The sequence below is a fragment of the Hyaena hyaena genome, unplaced genomic scaffold (assembly GCF_003009895.1).
Source record: "Hyaena hyaena isolate Hyena2069 unplaced genomic scaffold, ASM300989v1 scaffold_930, whole genome shotgun sequence".
NCBI lineage: Eukaryota > Metazoa > Chordata > Mammalia > Carnivora > Hyaenidae > Hyaena > Hyaena hyaena.
Genome location: NW_024081561.1, coordinates 90666 through 116151, shown reverse-complemented (window position 1 = coordinate 116151; position 25486 = coordinate 90666). Strand labels below are relative to the sequence as shown.

The following is a 25486-nucleotide window of genomic DNA, read 5'->3' as shown; positions in this document are numbered from 1 at the left end:
CGCGAGATCATGGCCTAAGCGAAAGTCGGACGATTAACCGACTAAGCCACCCAGGCGCCCCGACAGGGTACTTTTTAACATGGTAAAAATATCCAAGGCATGAAGACATATTTAACAGTTTATTTATTTCCACAAAGAAGATAATTATTTCGATTTTGTATTCATTATAAGCATTTTAATTTTTTTAAGAGAGAGAGCAAGACAGAGGAAGGAGGAGAGGGGCAGAGAGAGAGAGAGAATCTTAAGCAGGCACCATGCTTAGCACAGAGCCCAATACGGGGCTCGATCCCATGACTCTGGAATCATGACCTGAGCCAAAATCAAAGTTGGACCCTCAACCAACTGAGTCACACAGGCACCCCCATTATAGGCATTTTTTAACTAATTCTAAAATGTTGTCTACTGCTAAAGCTTAGCGTTTCCACCCTAGGAGGCTCCAAAGATCCTCACTGAGTTCTAAAGTCATATGTGCTTCAATGTTGAAACTCTCTTGTATATTATTTACATCTCAAGGGGACAGTATATGTTTTATTCTTATCGTTGGGTTTCCATATTGGCAAATTGTGGTGAAGATTCAGTATATGCTAGCCATTGTGCTGTTAGGATCAGGTGTCTACAGAATTCTTCAATACCACATTCAACTCAAGTTATTAGCAACTCTCAATTCAGCTCCTCACTGCTTGAAAGTCAATACTTGAGAAACAAGTGTTGGTAGAAAGGAAATTTGCTTTATTTAGGAGGCCAGCAACCTGAGGCAAATGGCAGACTGATGTCCAAAGACCATCTCTGAGGTTCCGGGTTACGGAGTAAGGTTTTTTAAAGGGGGAAATTCAAGGTAAGAGATCACATATAGCTGATGAAAAGGGCAGAGAAATTTAGGGCTATTCATGAGGAAAGATGGAGCATGTACGTTGAGCAGACATATGTGTAATACACATCCCATGTTCACTTGGGGAGAGACTTAACACCAGAACAAAGCAAACTCAGCCTTGACATCAGGAGGTTATAATAGGACAAGGAGAAGGGGCTCTGGACACCACCTGAGAGCTGGTATAAACTGGATGGGGTCTTGGGCCCATTACTTTGGGGAAGGGATGCAAGGCCTTCCTTGTTCATAGTGTGCAGAGGCTTCTGCAAAGACCGCTAGTGGATTTGGTAGTGGGGTCTGAAAAGACATAATAGCTGACTAGGGAGAAACAGTTCTCTGAAAAATTAGCTTTAAATTTCCTGCTAGTTTCAACTTCATAAACCCTATGGGACATGGTTTCAGAATGACCTTAGGAAAGTTATTTAATTGGTCTAAGTTTCAGTTACATTACTCATAAAATGGATTTAAATTATTGGTATTGACAGTTTGCTGAGTAGATACAAGTAAAGTCTAGGCAAAGTGTCATATAATTAATAAACATTAGTGAGCATTGCTTTTTGTTATTACTATTATTGTTGCACTTATTGTGGTCATAATTTGTTCCTTAGCTTGAATTAAATTCAAGTAAAGCTCTTTTATGAATATATTAAATTAACATTTCACTCTCCATTAAAGAAATAGAGAAGTAACTTCCTGCCTTAAAGTTACTGCTTATAAGTGGACAAAAAAGGGTGTTGTAAGTTTATGGGATTCTTTTTGGTAACTGGATTTATGAGCAGATATTTCTACTCTTTCTTTCTAGAAGTACTCCTCCCCATTCTTTCCTAGGCTTCTTAATACTTCCCACTTTCCTGTGTGGATGTCATATAAGTCCATGGTCCCAATAGGCTTAGAGATCTCTCAGAGAGTCTGTGAAAAAACAACAACAACATATACAAGTTGACTTAAAAAAAAACTCATGCACTGACTTTTTCTACATAGAGTGTTATATTTTCTGTATATAGAGAACTTGAAATGAGCATTTGTAACTTACTATGACTTAAAGTTTTGTAATACTTTGATATTATACAACTTTCATATAGCAATTACATCAGAACATAATAAAATTGCTGGTGATATATAATATGAAGCAAATATTCAATAAATGTTAAAAAATGAAAAATATCACCTAAAAAGTTATGGGTGGTCTCATGAAGAATTTTACGAAATAGTAAGATATCTGACATTAAAATCACACAGAAAGATGTGTTGTTGTTTCTTGACTTAATCTGACGGTTATCCTGACATTTGTCAATAAAAAGCAAGAATGGCCATTTTTTTAAGATTGCAATGTTTTATTTTTTAATTGTATGTTTATTTTGTTGTATTAAGAACACCCAACATGATGAGACGCCTGGGTGGCTTAGTCATTTAAGCGTCTGACTTTGGCTCAGGTCATGATCTTATGGTTCATGGGTTCGAGCCCCGCATCGGGCTCTGTGCTGATAGCTAGCTCAGAGCCTGGAGGCTGTTTCAGATTCTGTGTCTCCCTTTCTTTCCGACCCTCCCTTGCTCATACTGTCTCTCACTCTCTCTCTCAGAAATAAATAAAACATTACAAAAAATTAAAAAAAAAAAAACCAAAAAGAACACACAACATGAGATCTAACCTCTTAACACATTTTTAAAAGTATAGTATAATATTGTTAATTATAGGCACAATGTTGTACAGCAAATCTTTAGACCTTATTTATCCTGCATTATGTCCATTAAACAATAGACTTCCATTTTCAGTAACCCCTGCTCCCGGCAACTAGGATTTTGTTCTCCAAGTCTCTGACTTGACTAATTTAAATGTTTTATATAAGTGGAGTCAAGCAATATTTGTCTTTCTATGACAGGTATATTTCACTTGGCATAATGTCTTCGAGATTCATCAATATTGCCACGTATTGCAGGATTTCCTTCTTTTTCGATCCTGTGAATAATATTCCACTCTAGATATATACCACATTTTCTTTATCCATTTATCCATTGACAGACATGTTGGTGATTTCCACCTTGTGGCTTTCGTGGATAGCACTGCAATGAGCATAGGAGTGCAGAAACCTCTAAGACTTTCTTATTTCAATTCTTTTGAATAAATACCAAGAAGCAGGATGGATGGATTATATGGTAGTTCTGTTTCTAATGTTCTGAGAAACTGCTATACTATTTTCCATAGAAGCTGCACCATTTTGCATTAACAGTCGACAAGCGTTTCCTTTTCTCCACATTTTTGATAACACTTTTTTCTCTTTAATGTTATTTAAAATATAGAAATTTTCTTTTAAAAGAAGAATGTCACATTAAAAAGAAAGACAAAGGATTCAGGGCACCGAGGTGGCTCAGTCAGTTAAGCTTTGGACTCTCCATCTTGGCTCAGGTCATGATCTCACAGTTGGTGAGATTGAGATGGAGCCCTGCGCCAGGCTCTGCACTGATAGTGCTGAGCCTGCTTGGGATTCTCACTCACTCCTCTCTCTGCCTCTTCCTTGCTCACACACACTGTCTCAAAATAAATAAATAAATGTTTCAAAAAAAAAAAAGGAAAATAAAGGATTCCAAATGCAGTCTGTGGTAAGGTAGGTTTTCAAGGGAGTCAAAGTCACAGTTCTGTTGCCAAGTGACCCAAAGTTGGATATGAGCTACTGAGGGTCTGTGACTGTCTAGCACTAGCATTTATAATTCTATAAAAAGAGCTTAAACATTCTGAACTTCACTGTAAAACAACAGCCTCCAGATTCTTAATTGTTTAAGAATGTCCTTTGTTTAGAGGCAGAGAAAAAATTTTAAGAATTAAACATTGCATCTTCACATTATGTCTTCAGACATAATCAGTTTGCATATTAACAAACATGCTTTTTCTCCTTACCACTTAAAGTAACGCTGTGATGTTTTCATTAAATGAATAGATTTTTTAATAAAAATTAAATATTAAGTTATGTTGTAGTAGTTTGCCATAGAACAACGAATGCCTTGGCCAAAAACAACTATGGAAAAGAGATTATAAAACACCCAGTAAAGTTCCCTATTAAGGCAACTAAGGAATGCCAAGGCAAAGAAGATTGGAGAAAATGTTTGCAGAATAAAGGCAAACCACAGCAAGCAGTGGACTAATGCTTTCCCCTACATTTTCCTTCAGGAATTTGGCTGATTCTAGGCTGGGACAAGAGCTTGAGGATGAGAATATTAAGGGACGAGGAAGTAACGGATACCCAAACTCTGCCACTTCCTCTCAGGCTTGCTGCAGGTGGTAGGAGGTTAATTAGCCAGGCAATGAGGGGATTTGGGCAACCTTATGATAACTGAGACGGGAAAGATTAGAATTTTGGAACTGTGAAAACTAGAAGCCATGGTAAATATTTAAAACTCTGGTCAAGAATCCCTGCATGGCTATGCCCTGGACAGCAGTGACAAAACTACAAACCAGCTGCTATTCTTCCCCTTCGCTGATTGGTTTTAAGTACTCCGTTCCCATTCTATCAGTTTGATAAAGGAAATTGTTAGTCTTCTGTGTTAGTTTTCTATTGCTTCCTGACAAATTACCATACATGCACTGGCTTAAAACAGCATCCATTCATTAGCTGCCTGCCTATATCAGAAGTTTAAAATGGCATAGCTGAGGTTTCTGCTCATGTCATAGGCAGAAGTGATTGCGTCAGCCTGGCTGAATTATTACACAGAGGCTCATTCTTAATGGCAAAATTCAGTTCCTTACTTTTGTAAGATTCCAGTTTTCTTATTGCTAGCTATCAGAAGCCACTCAGCTATGGGTCACATGCTTTAGGACTTGGTCCACTCCATATTCAAGTCACCAATGCATGTTGCGTGTTTCTTATGCTTTGAATCTGACTTCTCTTGGAAGCAACCTGATAAAATGCTTTGTTTGTAAAGGGCTCATGTGACTATGCCAGACCTCTGTGTATGTGATTATGTCAGATAATCTCTGTTTTGAGATCAATTGAACCATGTATCATAACCTAACAAATGGAAATAAAACTCATTATATTCATAATCCCAAGGACTACGCAAGGCATATCCTCAGGAGCATGTGATATGGGGGACATCGTAGGATTCTGCCTAACACAGTCCACATTCTGGCTCTCAGTGATTCTTGTCCCTCCCAAAAGCAAAATACATTTACCGCTCCTCAAGCCCCCAAGCCCCATCCTATTCCAACATTAGTACATAGTCCAAAATCCCATCTCAATCTCATCATCCCCCAAATCTAAAATTACATCATCTAAATCAGTTAAGTCAGAGCACATCAGACGTAAGGGTAGAAAACATTATGTAGAGCTCTTGGTGCAGATGGCCATTTCATCTCTGCATCTATGAAACTAAAGAGACAATGTTTTGCAACATTGAAATGATTTTTTTCTTTACTATTAATGCAGTAAAGTTCACTGATGTTTGAATGTGAAACGAACCTTACTTTCATGATATATTTTTTCAAATCCATAGACATAGGGATTTAAGATAGATATATGATATACCTGTATATTGTATTTACATATGATATAAAACACATATATCGACACATTGTATTTGCTTATATTTTTGGATTTTCATATCTAATTAAAGTTAGTCACATTATTTAGATTTACCAAGGAAGTAATCAGAAGAACTACATGTAGAAAGGGTTAAACAAACCTCTGGGCCTGCAGGATGTGTGTGAGGGGAAATGGCTAGTGTAGATAACAGACACTTATAAATGTCAGGGCACTTGGTGGTTCAGTCAGTTGAGTGTCAGACACTTGATTTTGGCTCATGTCATAATCTCACAATCTTGAAATGGAGCCCCGCATCCAGCATGGAGTCTGTTTGGGACTTTCTCTCTCCCTCCCCTTCTGCCCCTCCTCCACTCATGCACTGAGCATGGAAGCTGTTGGGGATTCTCTCACTCCCTCTCTGCCTCTGCCCCCGCTCATGCATATGCACTCTTTCTTTCTCTCTCTCAAAATAAATAATTAAACACACAAAAACCAGGCACTTATAAATGTCTTTTATACAATAAATGTTAATACTTCTTAGAAAAACATTTTAGTAAGCTTTAATCAAATCACAATTTAATCTTTTGTCTGGGTTCAAATGCACAGTTAGGTAAAATCTTTTTGATTATTTTCTTGTTTAAAAATCTTCTGGATTTTCTTTATGTATCTATTTTGAGAGAGAGAGAGAGACAGAGAGAGAGAGAGATTGAGCAGGGGAGGGGCAGGGAGAGGGAGAGGGAGAGAGAGAATCCCAAGCAGGCTCCACACTGACAGTGATGTGGGTCTTGATCTCGCAAACTGTGAGATCATGACCTGAGCCACAATGCAGAGTCGGATGCTTAACTGGCTGAGCCACTAGACACTCCAGAGTCTTGATTCTTAAACTAAAATTAAGAATTATCAGAGTTACAAGCTGCTTAGTTGCTGCTGGTTTTTTGTTTTTAATTTTATGTTTATTTGTGAGATTGAGAGAGAGTGTGAGCAGGGGAGGGACAGAGAGAGAGAAGGAGACACACAATTTGAAGCAGGCTCCAGGCTCCTAGATATCAGCACAGAGCCTGATGTGGGGCTCGAACGTGGGAACCATGAGATTATGACCTGAGCCAAAGTTGGATGCTTAATTGGCTGAGCCACCCAGGCGCCCCAAGCTGCTTAGTTTTTACAGTATAAAAGTCAATGGTGTGGCACACTATCAAAAATTCTAATAAAATTAATAAAATTTAAAATTAATATTTTCTTCCACCGAAAGAAAAATAGAGTTTCTAAGTGCAGTAAGATTACACTACACCATGCTATGTTGGAAAGTATACTGGATTAAGATCCCACAGCCTGAAATGATACATATTTCTGTAGATTGTCTTGAAAACTCTTCAGTTTTTCAGAAACATTCCATCTAAAAAGTGGAACAATAAGCTTTGTTTACTTACCTTCATAACAGAGTTGACAATAAGGTATTTATAGCATCTGGCGTATAATGTATATTCAATAACTACATATTTTTAAAAAACAATTAGTAAATGAACAGTTGATTTTTTGTGAAAATAACTAGGTTAACTGTAAAAGTTATACAAGGTTAAGATAGCTGTAATCTTTTTCTTGACAAATGGGATAAAGGGATAAATCTATATAAACCCAATCTGAAATAAATTTGACTTATAGCTAAAAGCATTCATATATAACTCAATTGTTCCTTTTATAATTGATTATAATATTTCTAATTTTAAAAAAATGGAAATCTATTGGTTTCCAAATGAATTTTCACAAATAGGTCTAGAAAAACAAATCCATGTTAAAAAGAAAAAGAAAAAAAGGAGGAGTCAAGCACTGAGTAATTTGGAATACTACATATGTCTGTGACTTAAATGTATTCTTCTAACAGCTCCATGAAGAAAAGCAAGTGAATTTGGTTTAAATTTTCCAATGAGACAGATGAGAAATTAAGTGAATGTTGACACTAACCAGTACTGAGATTAACCAGGTTTACTGCTTTCTAAAATTTTGAACCTATGACAAATAAAATCATATCTTACTTGGGAGAGTATTTGAAAGCTCCAGTCTCTTTCATATGTATTATTCAAACATAACAAGTAGTTAATCTGCCATGTTTGAGCAGAGAAATCACTTAAACCACCAAATCTATGTTGTGTAAAGAAAAAAATGGTTAAAATTTATTGAGGTGTTTGTGGTTTGCTATCAATCCTAATAAGGCTTTCGCAGATAGGTATGGTCTTATAAACTCTCACATATTAAGTAGTAGATTATATCTCTCAAATGATTCAAAGAAATATGGATTAAAAAGTGTGTTACACTGAAGGATATTGTCATAAGCTCTGACCCTTTGAAACAAAGAGAGCTTCTTGGTTCAGTGTAAGGCAAAACTCCGATCACATCAGAAATTTGGATTTTATTTTATTTTATTTTATTTTATTTTATTTTATTTTATTTTTAAATGTTTTTTCATTTATTTCTGAGAGTGAGAGAGACAGCATGAGCAGGGGAGGGTCAGAGAGAGAGGGAGACACAGAATCCGAAGCAGGCTCCAGGCTCTGAGCTGTCAGCACAGAGCCTGAGGTGGGGCTTGAAACCACAAACCACGAGATCATGACCTGAGCCGAAGTCGGACGCTTAACTGACTGAGCCACCCAGGCACCCCAGAAATTTGGATTTTAAAGTAACCATATGACTTAGGAAAAAATATCATTTATGGGGTAGGGGGACATTCGCAGTCTCAGTAATACAAACTTCCAGAATAATTAAATTAACTTCTGTGACTTATTGACTTCTTTTGGAACAAATTTCATTAATCTCAAGTCATTTGGGGGGGCTTCAAAATATAAACATTTCTGTTGTTTACTACAGGGCAGGTCTTTTCCATTTGGCAGTCTATTTTAAAAGCTTCACAAATTGGCATTTTTACTATGATATGCCATGCAGAAGATCGATTCAAATTACTTCTGAGGGGAGTCCTCTGAGCCTCTTGCATTTCAACATTTACTTCCTTCCTCAGGCTGGAGAAGTTCTCTGCTATAATTTGTTCCAGGACTCCTTCAGCACCATTCCCTCTCTCTTCCTCTTCTGGGATTCCTATGATACGGATATTGTTGCGTTTGACCGTATTGCTGAGCTCTCGAACTCTTCTTTCATATTCCTGGATCAGTTTGTCTCTTTTTTTGTCAGCTTCTTGTTTTTCTATAATGGTGTCTTTTAAATCACTTATTCTCCTTTCTGCCTCTTCAATCCGTGCATTGGAGTAAATAAGAAAGAAACATCAAGGCCAAAAGACACAAGCTTTGCATATTTAATTACAAAAGAGAGAGCAGAAACATCTGCTAAGGCATTTCCATCAAGGCGTTTCAGCCAATTATTATTTAAAATATGCATGTAGGGCAGGAGAAATAACCATCTTCTGATAATATGTTCACAGATATCATACTTAAGCATTTTAAGGACTGAACACATTCAGAAAAACTACGCTAAGTGAGAGAGTGCTAGAGACAAGTGTGCCTTCCAGCTCGTTGCCACTGATGATGGTTTAATTTAATTACGATGAGTAATTTTTAATCCTTCCTTTTTTCTTATTGCTACTTAGAGCAGAGAAACGATATTTTTCTAGAATCAGCCATGCTCACAAACTCCAATTTTACTACTCACCAGTCACTAAAGTCTTAATTTTGCATTGTCTAATGACATCAAATCCTGAATCTTCTGTTAAATTCTATGCTTTTGAAAAAAGTATTTTAAAGGCTTCAAATTATGTTTGACTAATTACAGTTTGTTTAAAATAGTATTATGCACCTAATAAACTGTAAAGTTTGATGTGTCAAGATCTGAAATAATTACCAATATTTCCTATACAGTGATCACTTATGGATATTTAAAACTATGATAGTATAATATATGACTATTGTTGGGAGCCATTCTGAGCCCACTAGTCGAGAAAACTCCTGGTGAGGTTAAAGCAAGTTTGCACAGTCTCTTGCCAATCAGATGACAACCGATACTCACCCTCATTCAATTATTTCTGCTTGAGCACCAACCCCTAAGGTACCTTGTTGATCAATATCGGGATTGACTTGTCCCCTTATTCTGGCCTTGATATGATGATTGCACCTTGTGAAGGAACTTATTGTGGGAACTTCTTTTGATTATGGGAACAAACATTGTGTCTCCAGCAGGTCCTGTTTCCCCCCATACTTTCTCTTGAGCTATGAACAGGCTAATGACACTTACTCCTAAAAGATTGACCTTTACATGTACAATTCTGTTTCTACTGTTGCTTTAGTCCAAGATGTTCATACAGCTACATGTAAATCTACTAACCAAAAATGTCTCTCATGCCCTAGCTATTCAAGAAATCATAAAACTAGACACAAAGGTAAATGCACCCGATGAGTCTATTCTATGCATTGGAAATGAGCTAAACTCTTTAAATGTATGGTTGGCTTTCTGGTGCAATAAAGAATATAACTGGAAAATCAAGTCTTGCCCAGAGACAAAGAGCCTAACTTAGAAAGAAGGAACACATAAGAGCAGAACATGAGTTCCCACTTATACCTTTGCTAACTGGCGATGTATAGCAGCCCCTTCCCTAAGGCCTACATTCCACAAACACCTTCCCTTACCCTGGAAGCTGTGATGAGAATGGATAAGAGTATCTACAAACCTATGACTTAATCTTAGTATTATTGGAATGTGAACACCCTGTTATTTTCTTAGCTACTCAACCTCACTATAATTGGGACAGTTCTGCTAGAATACTTCTATAAAACCTGTTTCTGTAGATTTCCAAAAACATCTTATCACAGAGAAGTATCCATTTTAAAAATTCCATTTTCTGATGCCATGTTAACATTTGACCTATAAATAAAACCGATAGGACAGAGATGCCTGCCCTGTGATCAGAAAGAATCTCGGGACTCTCTCACTCTCTCTCTTGCCGACACCGTCCATCCTTCAGGGACCCCTGGACCTGCTGGAGCCGGCCTCCGGCAGACTATATTGTATTGTATATTCAACTGTATTGAAAGACATGGATTAATAATACTGGTCGTGTATGGAATATTTTTAAATGTATACTTAGATTAAAAAAATCAAGGGGCGCCTGGGTGGTTTAGTCGGTTAAGCGTCCGACTTTCGCTTAGGTCATGATCTCACGGTTCGTGGGTTCGAGCCCCGCGTCGGGCTCTGTGCTGACTGCCAGCTCAGAGCCTGGAGCCTCTTTCAGAGTCTGTGACTCCCTCTCTCTCTGACCCTCCCCTGCTCACGCTGTCTCTTTCTCTCTCTCTCTCTCTCCTAGAAATAAATAAAAAACATTAAAAAAAAATCATTAAGATGGGGGTACCTGGGTGGCTCAGTCGGTCAAGCATCTGACTCTTGATTTTGGCTCAGGTCATGATTTCACATTTTGTGGAATCAAACCCCATGGCAGGCTCTGTGCTGATAGTACAGGGCCTACTTAGGACTCTCTCTCTCTCTTTCAAAATAAATAAATAAGCTTAAAAAATTAAAAATAGGAAATTTCAGAGGCCCAGTTTCCAGAGGTAAATTCTAAGATTTAATGATATCATTTCCATCTAAGAAAAAATACTCCTTTAGTACACAAAAAGGAGAAACTAAAAGTAGATATGACCATCATTTTTAGATAGATTAAACTGTTTCCCTCTTTGTATCCAGCTTACTAATAATCTCTCTCATAACACTGAGAACTTTCCTGAAAGAATTTGTAAGAATCTTAAATTTTCAGAGACATTTTCTTAGAATGGTATGTTAACCACTTTCTAAAGGAAAGCGATTTATTAGTTCTTTCTAACACAAAACATTTATTATTAGTGTCCTTTTTACCTATAGTTACTTTTATATCTTCTAAATGAGTTGAGGTCTCTTCCTATTTCTTTTTACTAATAGAACTGAAAATAGACTAACTAATATGTTTAGCATCATCTAAGCCAATAGAAAGATAGATGGAGAGCTAAAGAGATGTATAGATGGAGAGATGGATAGCTGGCTGGATGGATGGCATGAAAGAGAAAGAATAAATGAGGCTTCATAACACCCATAGTTTTCTCTTTTGTAGGTTAAACTACCTTAACCAACCCTAAGCTGTAGTTTAACCAAAGCCTTCCAAATCATATTCCTTTGTAGACACTTTAAAAATCCCATTTGGGAATTGTGACTAAGCTACAGATGCAGAAATCATATAAAAGAGAATACAGAAAGGTAAACTCTCAAATGAAATCTACAAACAATGTCTTTTCTGCCTTTAGCAATGCCCCAATTCTTATGGCAGATGAAGCTGAGGATGGGAAGAAAGATCAATAATAGGCAGCATCTCTGTAATCCTATGCAATGGAAACATTTCTCTGTGGCCCTCCGAAAGCATGGGGGTTCGATTTTAAATGTATCCAGATTAGGCAACAAGAAGCAGGGTCATCCACTCTAGAAAAAATGATGATCTCCTTAAGGACTGCTCACTCGTGCTGCCCGTTCTCACTGTGGCTGACCCCATAGACCTCATTCTGTTTGACCACCTGGTCATCTTTTCTTATGAGCTCCATAGCTACCTACACTTGAATGTGACCTCTGCCCTAGGGAGACTTAGAATTTCCATTCTTCTCTGCTTAAAATCTTAAAATGTTTACAAAAATCAGGTAGAAGATACAAATAGATGTGGAAAGACACACACATAAAGATTTTTAAGTTCAGGGCTCCTGAGTGGCTCAGTCGGTTAAGCGTCCAACTTCCGCTCAGGTCACAATCTCACGGCTGGTGTGTTCGAGCCCCATATCGGGCTCTGTGCTGACGGCTTGGAGTCTGGAGCCTGCTTCAGATTCTGTGTCCCTCTCTCTCTGCCCCTCCTCTGCTCATGCTCTGTCTCTGTCTCAAAAAGAAATAAATATTTTTTTTTAAAAAAGATATTTAAGTGTCAAACATGAACCAGAGATGATGTGGAATCAAGTCAAGATGTCAGGAAGTGTGACGTGAGTTCAGTCTTTACTAGCAGTAGTACGGTAACTTACAGTAACTTGAATACATTTCATCAAAACTAGGAGCCAATCTTTTGTCGCTCCTCCCACCTCCATAAACAAATTTATGTTCCTGAGACCCAATGAATCCTGAAATTCTGATATTATTTATTCCTGAGAGTTCACTGAATCCTATCTCACCAAATTCATCATGATGCCCCTTCTGAATTGTCCTAAGCCTGGAGCGATTTAATTAATAGTCTAAATTCATGGCTGTGTTTACAAGGCAGGATCCATTTCTATGATATTTCATTAGGGAGCATTGAAGCACACACATATATATATTTTAAATATTTTCTATTTTTAAGAGCATTCTTAAATCATGCCAAAAATTTATTGAATATCATATGTAAGTCAGACACTGTGAAAGTCATTTTCACTTTTATTATCTTTTATATCTTATAGCAAACCTTTGCAAAGGTTGTTGTTATCCTTGTTTTATGGATGAGACATGGAGGGTCATAGAAATTATTTAACACACACACAAAAAAGAAATTATTTAACACAGCAAAGATATTACTTATGAACTCTGACTTTAAATCTAATATTTGAAGATATTAAATCCATAATATGTTAGTGACATTCAATCACAACTTTAAAGTATATGAAAATTATAATCTGTGTTAAGCACATTGAAAATGTGCGCCATTTGTGTTTTATTAAATAATTTTTTCTACATCACACAAAAATACCTTAATTTGGTTTCATTTTTAAATTTTTCAATGTTGAAAATAATATTGCTGTGTGATAAATAGATGAAGAACAATTCAAATTCCAGTGATAATCATCCATTCAATAACATCTCATTTGTATTACTGTGGATATACTTTGTTTATGTACAACTATAAATTTTTAAAACATTTCAAATTTTCTGTCCAATACCTGACATTTGTTTTTGTTTCAAATTAAATTTTTCATTCTCACTTTTTCAATAACTAAAATATTGATTATATGGTTCTATATGTATCCTACTTTAAAATTAAGATTAATTAATTTTAAAATTAATGAGAAGAATTTGAGGAAAAATAATGGTTATTTATGTGTCCACCACTCAGTTTAAAAAATACATTCCAGGGGCGTCTGGGTGGCTCAGTCGGTTAAGCGTCCAACTTCAGCTCAGGTCATGATCTCACGGTTCGTGGGTTCAAACCCCGCATCGAGCTCTCTGCAGGAAGCTAGCTCAGAGCCTGGAGCTTGTCTTCAGATTCTGTATCTCCCTCTCTCTCTGAACCTCCCCTGCTTGTGCTGTCTCTATCTCTCAAAAATAAATAAAACATTAAAAAAAATTAAAAAAAAGAAATACATTCCAATCCCTTGAATATTTTCTACATTTCCCTTCCTAGTAATATACAACCCCACTGCCTATGTAACCACTCCTTTGGATTTGTTAACTTTAATCCCACTTTTATACAATTTTCCCATAAATGTATATTTTACACACATATAGAAATACATATTGTATTTACATTATATATAAATGTGTATACTATACACACACAAACATACCAAAACAAAATTGAAAGTTGTATTACTCATATAAAGAACTTTTCAAGGACAGGGTCTCAGGCATGTTTGAGAATGATTTGAGAAAGAAAAGAGCAAAGAACGGTTTTAGTACAGGTGGAAGGTTATCGCATGGGCCAAGGGCCTACATCGTTTGAACTCCTTGCCTAAGCCAGGCAAAGAATCATTTAGGTTCTCTTTTTGGCTTGCCCACGGGTGAGGCAAGAGAGGAAGGAGGAGGGTGTTGAAAGCTGTTGGTAGTCAAACATCAAAAAGGGAACCGCTTGATTCCAATTCACCCTTAATGTTTGACTGGTGACTGAAATGTACCATGTTCCTTTTAGTTGAAATTTATTTATTTGTTTGTTTGTTTGTATTTTTGAGAGAGAGAGAGAGAGCATAAGCAGAGGAAGGGAAGAAAGAGAGGGGGACAGAGGATACAAAGCAGACTCCGCACTAACAGCAGAGAGTCCAACGCAGGGCTCGAACTCACAAACCATGAGATCATGATTTGAGCGGAAGTCAGATGCTCAACTGACTGTGCCACCCAGGCACCCCTTAATTGAATTTTATTTAAGTAAAACATATGGCTGGCACTCTCAGAGGCTGGTGGACTGAAGCCAGTAATGGAAGTGAAAGCTCCAGTGAATGCCTTGTTCAAGAGCCCAGAATGATATATTTTGAGAAGTAAAATATGTGTCTTGGTTACTGTCAATGACATTTTGAACACCGAAAGTGATAAGAAATGTCTCAATAAGACTTGTATTGTGCTTTTAATTTTGGATATCTGTGAAGGAAGAGGTTTCTAGAGTTCTTCAACTCAGATGAGGCAACCTTGGAAAAGGAATTCTTGTTTTGAGTATTGGCCAGACCAGATGATCATACCATTGGCAATGGTCCAACAGTCAACAAAAACGTGCAGACGTGTCTGTTGTTGGCCAGGGCATCCGTGTCAAAAATTGCTACCCAAAATTTGGCCAACTGTGTTGACTCATCTTTCTGGTTCTTGATAAGAGATGTCATGGGTAAGGAGCAGATGACAGCAAATCCCCTAGGGGTTCTATAACATGTAATGGTGGGGACTCACAAAGTATACAATTTTATTTAATATTCAATCATGTGATACCAATGGACTCCCATGAAGCCAAGGGATTTGGTAGAGAGATGACTTAATCCAGCACCATGATATCTGGGAAGGGACAGAGGATGTCCAGGAGGCCTCCTCCTCCTGCATTTGGGATATGCCAGGAGGTCCAAGATTGGTTTTTTCCTATCAGTACTATTTTTAATTTGCAAGTGGCCATGCTTTAAGGAGTGCTTTCTTCCATGACCTAATTCATAATGGCAGCTGGATATAAAGGTCCCAGGTTCAGAGGCTGTGAGAGTGTTTATTTCAATAAGATCCATGTGCATATCGAGCAATTACTTCTCTAATGTCAGGTAACATGAAGACAAAAATGGCAGTTTCTTGCATCAGAAGCTTATGGAGAATTTATAGAGATCATAGGAGGTACAAAGAGTCTAGGAGGCATGAGCAGACATTCTTATACCATGCAGAGTAAAAAAGTTTCTTGGGAACACTAATTGAAGTATATGTTGTATTGGAATTTGGACAGACTCTAGACTATTTTAATGGAAGGGAGAGCATTCAAAGTGGGTCAATTTATAAAAAACAGCATTTATAGGTTTAAGAAAAAAAATAATTAGGAATGTTTTTTTCTTTTTTTTCTTTTTAAAATGTTTATTTATTTATTGTGAGAGAGAAAGAGAGAGAGAAAGAGAGAGAGAGAACACATGAACAGGGGAGGGGCAGAGAGAGAGGGAGAGAGAGAATTCCAAGCAGGCTTCGCACTGTCAGCACAGAGGTCAACACAGGACTCCATCCTAGGAACCATGAGATCATGACCTGAGCCAAAACCAAGAGTCAGACACTCATCTGACTGGGAGCCACACAGGTGCCCCTATGATAGAATATTTTAAGGCAATAGACACTATAACTATGCTATAACTATGGGAAATTTGAGTAAGGCAATAGTTCTGATGGCTAAGGTGAAGTGCACTTGCTTTCCTCTATTTTATCTTTGGCAATTCCCCTTGTATTAAAGAGGATATCTTTTTAAAAGTTATTAGGATTCCCAAACTAAACTGTAATTTGAGTCCCAGTGTTAACTAAGACCATGTAGTTTTGCCAATTGATACATTTCAGCACATGTTAAAGTTAATTCATAACCTATGATGTAGTGGTACAAAAATCATCAGTACTCTTTTATTTTTCTTCTTGAAGAAATTCCTTCAGGAAATCGGATTCTAATCAAAATTAGAAAGTTGAAAATATTGGATTCATTATTTTTGTTTGCTCCCTTCTCCTTTATCCAGTTTTTTATTTGTTTGTTCAATTTCATGTTCAGGTATTGAAAGATCAGTCCAGTCTAAATTAAAACGTTAACTGCATATTCAACTTTAAGTTTCACCATCCTGCAGGCCAGGCCAAGCACATTACTTGGAAAGTAAGATTTCAAGGAGGTATGGTCACTGCTCAACTTTGTTCTACCCCCCTCTCTTTTCTATCTGGCTGGCGATGGACAGTCCAGGCTCTGAGAAAGAAAGATAGTTTAGTAGAGGAAAGAAAAATGTCCTTTCACTCAGTTGTGTGTTCTTTGAGTGTCACACATCTCCATGAGGCAATAAACTCAACATCTGAGTCCTTGTTGTGAGTTCTTTGGAGAAGAAAATAACAAATGGTCACTGGTCTCTACTCTCCTCAAATTTCTAAAGAATCTTGGTGGTTTCCTGATGCTCTTGAGTGCCCTGCTAAGTTCTTAGGCTGGAACAGACACCACATGTCATGCTTAACTCAGCAGCTTCCAGGTAGGGAAGGAGATTATAGCTTAATTTCCATAAAGAATATCCATAAAAATATGAGACTAATAGGGTCACTTCTTAGTAAGATCTTAGTCCTTTCTTCCTTCTTCCCTTTTTCTTCCTACAATCCTTTCTTTCTTCCAGAATATAGGAAGGACTCGTCACCTTTCTTTTCTGCTTTAAAAATTTAGCCAAAATTCTGGAAGGCCAAAAAAAAATTTTTTTTAATTAAAAAAAGTAAAAAGGAAAGATATATTCGAAATCCTGTTTTATAGCTATTAAGGATATATATAGACTAGTTTCCTGGGTATGCAATTTGCTTAGTAATTCAAGAAATGCTCCAGATGGACCCCTGCTTCAGGGATGCTCTTGCACAAAAGCTTACTTCTTCTGGGTATAGGTACAAAGAAGAAAGGAAGATAAGATATATAACATTCATTAAAATTTCATTTTCACTATCCTAAATGTATGAAGTGAAGATCATAGCTTATACAGAAGGTAAAAGTGCTGTGAGAAATATTGCTACTATATTGCTTAATTTTTAATATGATGACCAAAATTAAACTAGTAGGATTTACTTACACAGAAAAATAGTAAGCTTACCAAAAACACACTGTTCTATGGTACTATCAGTTATATAAACAAATAGACATAACTTTTATGTTATTGAGTGTGGTCATATTCAGACTTGTGTTGTACAACTGGAGATTTCATAGAAGTCCAAAGATCCAGGATTGTTATTGATCAGTCCTATCTTCCTCCTGCCCTTATTGGAAATCACACTGCCTGGATAAGGCTAAGATATTCAAAATAGGGAAGGAGAGACAAAGGCTTAGGAGGGGAAAAGAAGTGGGAATATGGTTACAGAGATCCTAATTTTTGTTTTTATTTCAAGGGCTGATACATTTTGCAAAATAACTTATGACATAAATAAAAGAGGGTCAGGTAAGAGCTGTTTTGATTTATTTCAAAACAATCATGACAGACTAAAAGTAGCAGAAATATTATTGATATATATTATTATAGTAACACGAATTACATGGCCAAAAGAAAATCTTACAGTAGTTGGAAAATAGACATTAGCAAACAATTATTTCCTATGGCATTAGGTCATAAAATAAAAGGGATGTGATTGAGCTAATTAGATAAAGACATATTGTTTAAAAGAAGCCAGAGTCTCTATTGTTTTGGCTTAATACATTTAATTAAAAGTTAATTGCTTGGCATATATAAAAAACACAAACTCACTGTTAAGGATCTGCTTTCTCATATACTTGCTTCATCCTTTCCTAAATATGGGTCATAATTTTGAAACCGAATGTGGGTAATATTCTTGTCAAAATCTTGACCATTCAAAACTCTGGAATTAAAAACAAGTGAAAGTCTAAACAATAATCCTAAATCATTTTTAAAACATTTTTCTATACATTATAAAATACCAAATTATGAGAAGATATTCAGGATAGACAGAAAAGTGGTTTAACTGAAAATTCATCAATATAAACATTATGTGAAACATGAACATAATATGAATGTTTTTGTCTCTTAATTTATTCCAAGCTATTTGTAATCAACAAGTATTGTACTTTACATAATTTAAAATAAACATTTTTCTCCCTCTCTAAGAAAAAGCACAAGACTATTTCAGTTCCTTAACTGAAATAGCATACAGACACTGCAAGCCCAATGAACCAAGAGATCATGACCTGAGCTGAAGTTGGCCACTTAACTGACCCAGAGCCCCCTACACCTCACTGTTTTCGATGTTTAATGTAAAATCCTGTACTGATCAATTCACTTTGTCCTTTGCTAAAAATATTAATGTATTTCAGGGTTAAAACAAGCAAAATGACATATGTGCTCATATTTATACATCATAAATTTACAATATAAAAATAGAGCAAAATATCAAGTCACAAGATTGTGCAGCCAGAGTAGAATGCATTTAACTATATAAAAGTTACTATGTGTGACTTCCATATAGTGTGTCCATATATATATACAACTTTAATTTTTTTAATGTTTTATATATTTTTGAGAGAGAGAGAGAGAGCAAGGGAGGGTCAGATAGAGAGAGAGAGAGAGATACAGAATCTGAAGACAGGCTCCAGGCTCTGAGCTAGCTGTCAGCACACAGCCTGATGCGGGGCTCGAACCCACGAACCGTGAGACCATGACCTGAGCCAAAGTGGGTTGCTTAACTGACTGAGCCACCCAGGCACCCCTATACAACTTTAATAATTTAAAATAAAATAATATTGTTCAACAGTTCTAAAATTCCTCATTTTCTTTAAAATAATTTTTGATGTTCTTTAAAATAGACCTTTAAAAATTGACAACATATTATAAAAATTCTAAGTATTAAAGTTAATGTTAAAATACTTTGAAATGTATCACCTCTGACCCTCAGGTCAAGTGATCCCTTAAGAAATACAAATTTAATTTGTTTTTTTCAAACAAAATTGTAGGACTTTATATAGAATTATTCAAAGATTTCAGATAAGTACAGATTCATCAAAGTGGAAACTAAGATTTTATTATTATAGATGGAATTATTCTATTGGAGTTTTGACATTCTCAATAGCTAAAAAGAAAACTCCATTCAAAAATGTTCAAAAAAGTGTTCAACAGACATTTTAACAACAAAGAATAATTACTTTAAAGAGTTTATTTTGTGTGCTACAGAAAAAGGTAGAAAACTAAATAAAGTAGAAAACTTCTGAAAGCCATTAAAATGCAAATATTCTGTAGTAATGTTCTCCACCCTCTCATCTGAAAATAATAATTATTCATGTGCTGAATACTCAGCCACCAGTGGCTTGTTATTAATGACGGCAATGCAGGTTTATTCATTGGCCCTGACTATTATAGTTTGTTCCCTCTTCCTCATTCTAACTAACTATCAAAATGCATTAAGCCTAATAGGGAAAAGACAAATTACCAAGTCTTATTTCAACAATTTAAGTGATTTTGCATTCCTGGTATGTTATTAAGTTGGTTAATGCTGCTTACAGATTCTGCACAGAATTCTTGCTCATTGCTTTCTTATTAACATGGTGGGTGGTTTTTCTGATATCACGTATCACTGTCTAGGATCAGTGTTAGTATTAGACTTAATGTGAATTCTGAAATGACAACAATGAAAGGAAAGAAAAATTTAAAATATGATTATAAGATGCAAGATAATTTTTAATATATGCATGCAAATGTCAATGTCTGAAACTGATTTGGGGCAACCAAGAAGCATTTAATTATTCATACCAGAGTCCAAAGATAAGGACCCTTTTTTAGCTGATTCATTACGAGTTAGAGGGGTAGAAACAATTAACTCAGGGGTTTGTGCAGCTATTTCTCAAATAAAATTAGGAGAAAGAATGAAACTTTAATTTTACCTTTCATTTAGTTAAAACGAAAACAATAAATCCTTTAAAGAGAGTATTGTATTTTTCCCCTCAGAAATAGTTGTATGTTTTTGATCTCCAAATCCATATAGGTGTACATATATATATATATATATATACATGTACATATATGTGTGTGTGCATGTGTGTGTATAGATGCACAAATGCATCTGTACACATTTGTGTATACATCTATTATGTGTACATTTGAATTTTAAACATATTAGGTACCAAATAACTTTTCAGCAATGCTTTCTATCCGTTTAGCAAATACTTTCCACTTTAGTGCACTCCATTCTCAATATCTTCTTGCCATAACACTAGTCTCTCTCTTGCTTTTCAAATGTGTAATATGAGACTCAGAACTTGAGCTTCAAGAAGAATCACAGTGGCAGGTGTAGCATAGAAGAGAAAAGAACACACATTTCCATAGCAATATAAGAATGGAGTCCAATAATTTTTCTGTTATCATGCAGAGTTTACATGTCTGCATAGTGTTGTTAATAGAACACTAGCTGAGTAACTAATATTAGCCATACTTTTTTTTAACCTCAAAAGCTCCTTAAAGATGTACTTCTGTCTAGAGTCCTCAGAAATGTGGTGTCAGTTCTGATAAATATTATTTAATGATCACATTGTACAACATCCATCAAATGAGCCATATCCTAAATCTATTACATCAATATAAAGAGAAGAACATGATTTGTTTTTAATCTTGAGTTTTTATGTAACAGCCCTCATATATTAATAATAATAATAAAGTTAAAGTTAGAATATATAATGAAATCTTTGCTTTGGAAAATTTGAAGATCAAATATGATATGATAGGTCAACATCATCTCAAATGATGGTGGCACTAAGATGTCTTGATAGTGTCTTTTTTTAAGTTTAATGTATTTATTTTGAGAGAGAGAGAGAGAGCATACAAGCACATGAACACGTGAGGGAGGGGCAGAGAGACAGAGAGAATCCCAAGTAGGCTCTGTGAGCCCAATGCAAGGCTCAGTCTAACCAACTGTGTGATCATGACCTGAGAAGAGATCAAGAGCCAGAGGCTTAACTGACTGAGGCACCCAGGCACCCCTATACAATACTGATAAATCATCAAACATACAGTCTTTCTAAGATGGCTTATCAGATATCTCTTTATCTGTATGTTGTCTGTAAACATTCAAGTGGCCAGAAGAAATTGTGCAGATGCTACAAAGCCTGGAAAACAAAACAAAAAAAGGTGTTACAGCAAAATCATTAGATGGAAAACAAAAACAAAACAGATGAGATAGAAAAAATAAACAATGGAAAAACTATCCTGAGGCTCTCTTGAAAACGCGTGTATCCTGGGGTGCCTGGGTAGCTCAGTCAGTTGATTGTCAGCTTGATATCAGCTCAGGTTATAATCTCACCATGGTGGGATTGAGCCCTGTGTGGGGCTCTGTGCTTAGCTCTCTCTCTCTCTCAAAATAGATAAATAAACTTCAAAAAGAAAAGGAAGGAAAAGAACACACATGTACCCTTAGTAGATATACACTGTGAAGAAAGCTATTCACTTACCTAAGAAATTACAAATTCTGGACTTTACTATTTCAAAGCAAGATGTCCATCTTTACTTGACACTGGATTTATAGCACTTGAGGGGGGTGGGAAGTAAAGCCATTGGCCAGTGTTCTTAGTTTCCCATACCCATTTGTTATAGAAATCAATAAAGTTATTGTATTTACATCGAATCCATCAAAGATTAAAATAGCAGAAGAAAACAGAGCTGTGTTTACTAAAGGAACGAATCTGATTCAGAGGATTTTGGATGATGAAATTCATACAGGCTTTTATGTAGCTAAATAACGCCTGAGGTTAAACCATTAAAGAAGAAATTTTAAAAAATACATATTTTCAAAGTTTATTTGAGATTCTATTGGCTGTAACATCCCAAAAATGATTGAATTATTTAAAACTAGGTATGAAATTAAGGTTGATGAAGAAAGGGAAAACTTTCTAGAGACCCAAATAACAACACTGATCAAATGACTGGATTACATTCCTTCATAGTTCAAGCCAAGCTTGTGACTGAACTCACTGTTGCCTAAACAAGCAGAAACCAAAGACAGTAATAAAAAAAGATGCTGTCTGATTATAAATTACTTTCTACATTAGGAGCAACATAGAAAATAATGGAACTGCATAATTTTTATATTTAGTGTCTTAATTCTTAATAATATTTGAATATAAATTTTAATAGCAGAAAAAAAAACACAGCAAATTCAAAAATGAGAAAATAAAGTTTTCTGTCTGAACCTTACAAAAAAAATAACAATATTGAAAAAGACAATGTTAACAGTTATTTGTTGATGTTTTAAAGTTATTTGTTGAGATGATGAAATCACATTGTGCATTCAGTTCCTGCGGAGTCCTTATGTCTTTCAAAATTAAATATTTATATATATAGTTTTATATAAATTTTATATAAGTATATATATATTTGTTAACTTTACAAAGACAGACTAAATTACCGACAAGACCTAAAGAAAGAATGTGTAAATATACAGGAGCTCAAGCCAAAAGTAAACAAAATGTAACTCTTTAAAATAGGATAAAAAGGCCAATAAAATAACTTAGCAGGTTATTTTTATTTTCATAATTTTCTTTTCATTTGGAAAATGGAATGCCAGATGAAAGTGCTCTCATGGGATTATATTTCCATTTTATTTTATGTATATATCAATTAACATGTATTTGTTATTGCTTACTTTGTACCATATATTGAATTAGGTACTGAACTAGTAACGAACAAGATGGGCTGTGCTTATATCTATTAGAGGAAATAAACAATTATACTATAAATTATATATATATAAACAATTATAATATAAACAAGTATACTATATACTTTATATATATAGTATATTTTATATACTATACTATATAAAAATACTATGTCTATTTACCCATAGATAGACAATCTAGCCCAGAATTGGTGTGTTAGAGAAGAGTCCTCTAAGCTGTATATTAGAGGTCAAGTGACACCAAGACTAGGAAGATGTGAAAATTAATCCAGATGTGACCTTAATCCAGGTCAAGACAGGGGACTTACACTCAGAGGAGTAATTAGACATTAGGTGACCTAAAGTATTTCGATGTCTCCAGGAGAGAAAGGGAATGCGTAACTTCTCAGGAAAAGACTGGAGAAAGGGAGGGGGAGGATGGGTAAATGAGAGAATGGCACCAATCACAACAGTGAAAAGTCCCAGAGTGAATAAACACAATGGATTAGCACTAATTGATTTCATTTGACCCTATCTAAGCATATAGATGTTTTCATGTAGTCCACCTAACACGAGAGAGAAAGAAAATACTTTAGAATGCATGTGGTAAGTATTAAGGGTTTCTTTTTTGAATCTTCAGAAATTATGTAATCAGATCTTTGCTGGGAAAAAAAATGATATTATATTGATAGTTTTTTTAGTTTTCATTTTCTGTGAAAACATATCCCCCCAAGACAAAAGATTACAAAATATCTCAAGTAGTTGATTTGTTTTCAAAGACCTCATGAGTTGCTGAGTCGCTGATCTCCCAATTTTACTTTATTTCAGTCAAATCTTTGATATTTTGCATGTTTGTCAAATTTATACATATGTATGTTTTTAATGTTTTCATGTATTTATTTTTTAGAAAGAGAAGGAGAGAGAGCAGTGGAGGGGCAGAGAGAGAGGGAGAGAGAGAATTCCAAGCAGCCTCCTTAAGCATAGAGCCCGATGCGGGGCTTCATCTCACAAACTTTGAGATCATGACCTGAGCTGAAATCAAGAGTCAGATCCTTAACCAACTGAGCAACCCAAGTGCCCCTACATATGTACCTTTTTTTTTGGGGGGGGGGCGTATGGAAAGAAAGTAGATTAAATCATAAAACTTTCAGAATATTATCTGGTTTCCTATTAACATTCTGCAGTCTTGTAGTACTCATTATGTAAACTCAGTGACCGACTAGTCAGTGAAAAAAATTCCCAATATTTCATTTAAATCCTAATATTTTACAATGAATTGGCAATTAAAAAATTAAAATTTTACTTTCCATTATTAATTCTGGTTTCACAGACCATCCCCTTCAACATGAGCACCTCCAACTGCCTAGCTCAGACTCCATCCTACACTCTTGTGTGTAAGTTAGCATGCTTAACTCTTTGTACTTACATTATAAATGCTTTATTGCCTTGTAATTTTTAGTTCCCAGTAAGTAATTTTGAGGAACGAATTAATTTGTCCTTCAAGTAAGTTCTATGAGCACAACTTAAGTTTCAACATAGCTATGTATGTTAACATGTCACATATTTCTTGGAAACTTCAGGATTATTTATCATTTGGTTTCTTCTGTTTGTCTTGGAATTTAAACTGCATCTCTTTGAAAATAGCCTCTTAATTGTGTACGTTTCTGTACCATAGCTGATAAAAGTAAAAATGTCTGTTCTGGCTGCCACAACAAAGTATTCATAGACTAGGTGGTTTAAACTATTGACATTTATTTTCTCACACATTTGGAGCCTGGAAATCTGAAATCAGAGTGCCAGGATGATCTGGCTTCGGTGAGGGTCCTCTTTCTGGCTTGCAGATAGATGCCTTCTTGGTGTTTGCGTACAGAGAGGGGAAAAAAATCTCTCTCCCTCTTATGAAACCACCAATCCTTTCAGATTAGGACCCAATTCTGTAACCTCCTTTAACTTTAAGTAACTCTTTTTTTTTTTAATTATTTTTAATGTTTTATTTATTTCTAGGAGAGAGAGAGACAGCGTGAGCAGGGGAGGGTCAGAGAGAGAGGGAGTCACAGACTCTGAAACAGCCTCCAGGCTCTGAGCTAGCTGTCAGCACAGAGCTCGACGTGGGTCTCGAACCCACGAACCACGAGATCATGACCTAAGCGAAAGTCGGACGCTTAACCGACTAAGCCACCCAGGCGCCCCTAACTTTAAATAACTCTTAAAGCCCCATCTCCAAACATAGTCACATTGAGGATTAGGGATTCAATGAATTTGGAATTTGGAAGGGATATAATTCAGTTCACGGTATCATGAAAATAGAAAAAAATATGTTTTATAAGATCATAGAAATAATTCTATTTAATTGTACAATTCCCAAATGATTCTTCAAATTTATTTTATACTTTATTTAGATTTTTATGGTTCTACTTATTTAGTTTTATCTATTATTTAGCTAGGACAAGAAATTGTTATATAAGAGTTCCTAAGAAATTCTTCCTATAAAATCTACATGACAATTTTTTTTCAGGGAAAGACATTGGCATTACACGTATTGATTGCATCAAATAATTAC

The 25486-nt window shown here is 35.6% G+C and overlaps 1 pseudogene; it reads left to right on the top strand.

The window, feature by feature from the left end:
* Positions 1-22192, top strand: part of LOC120222930 — a 57718-nt pseudogene extending 35526 nt beyond the window's left edge.
* Positions 22193-25486: the final 3294 nt, after the last annotated feature.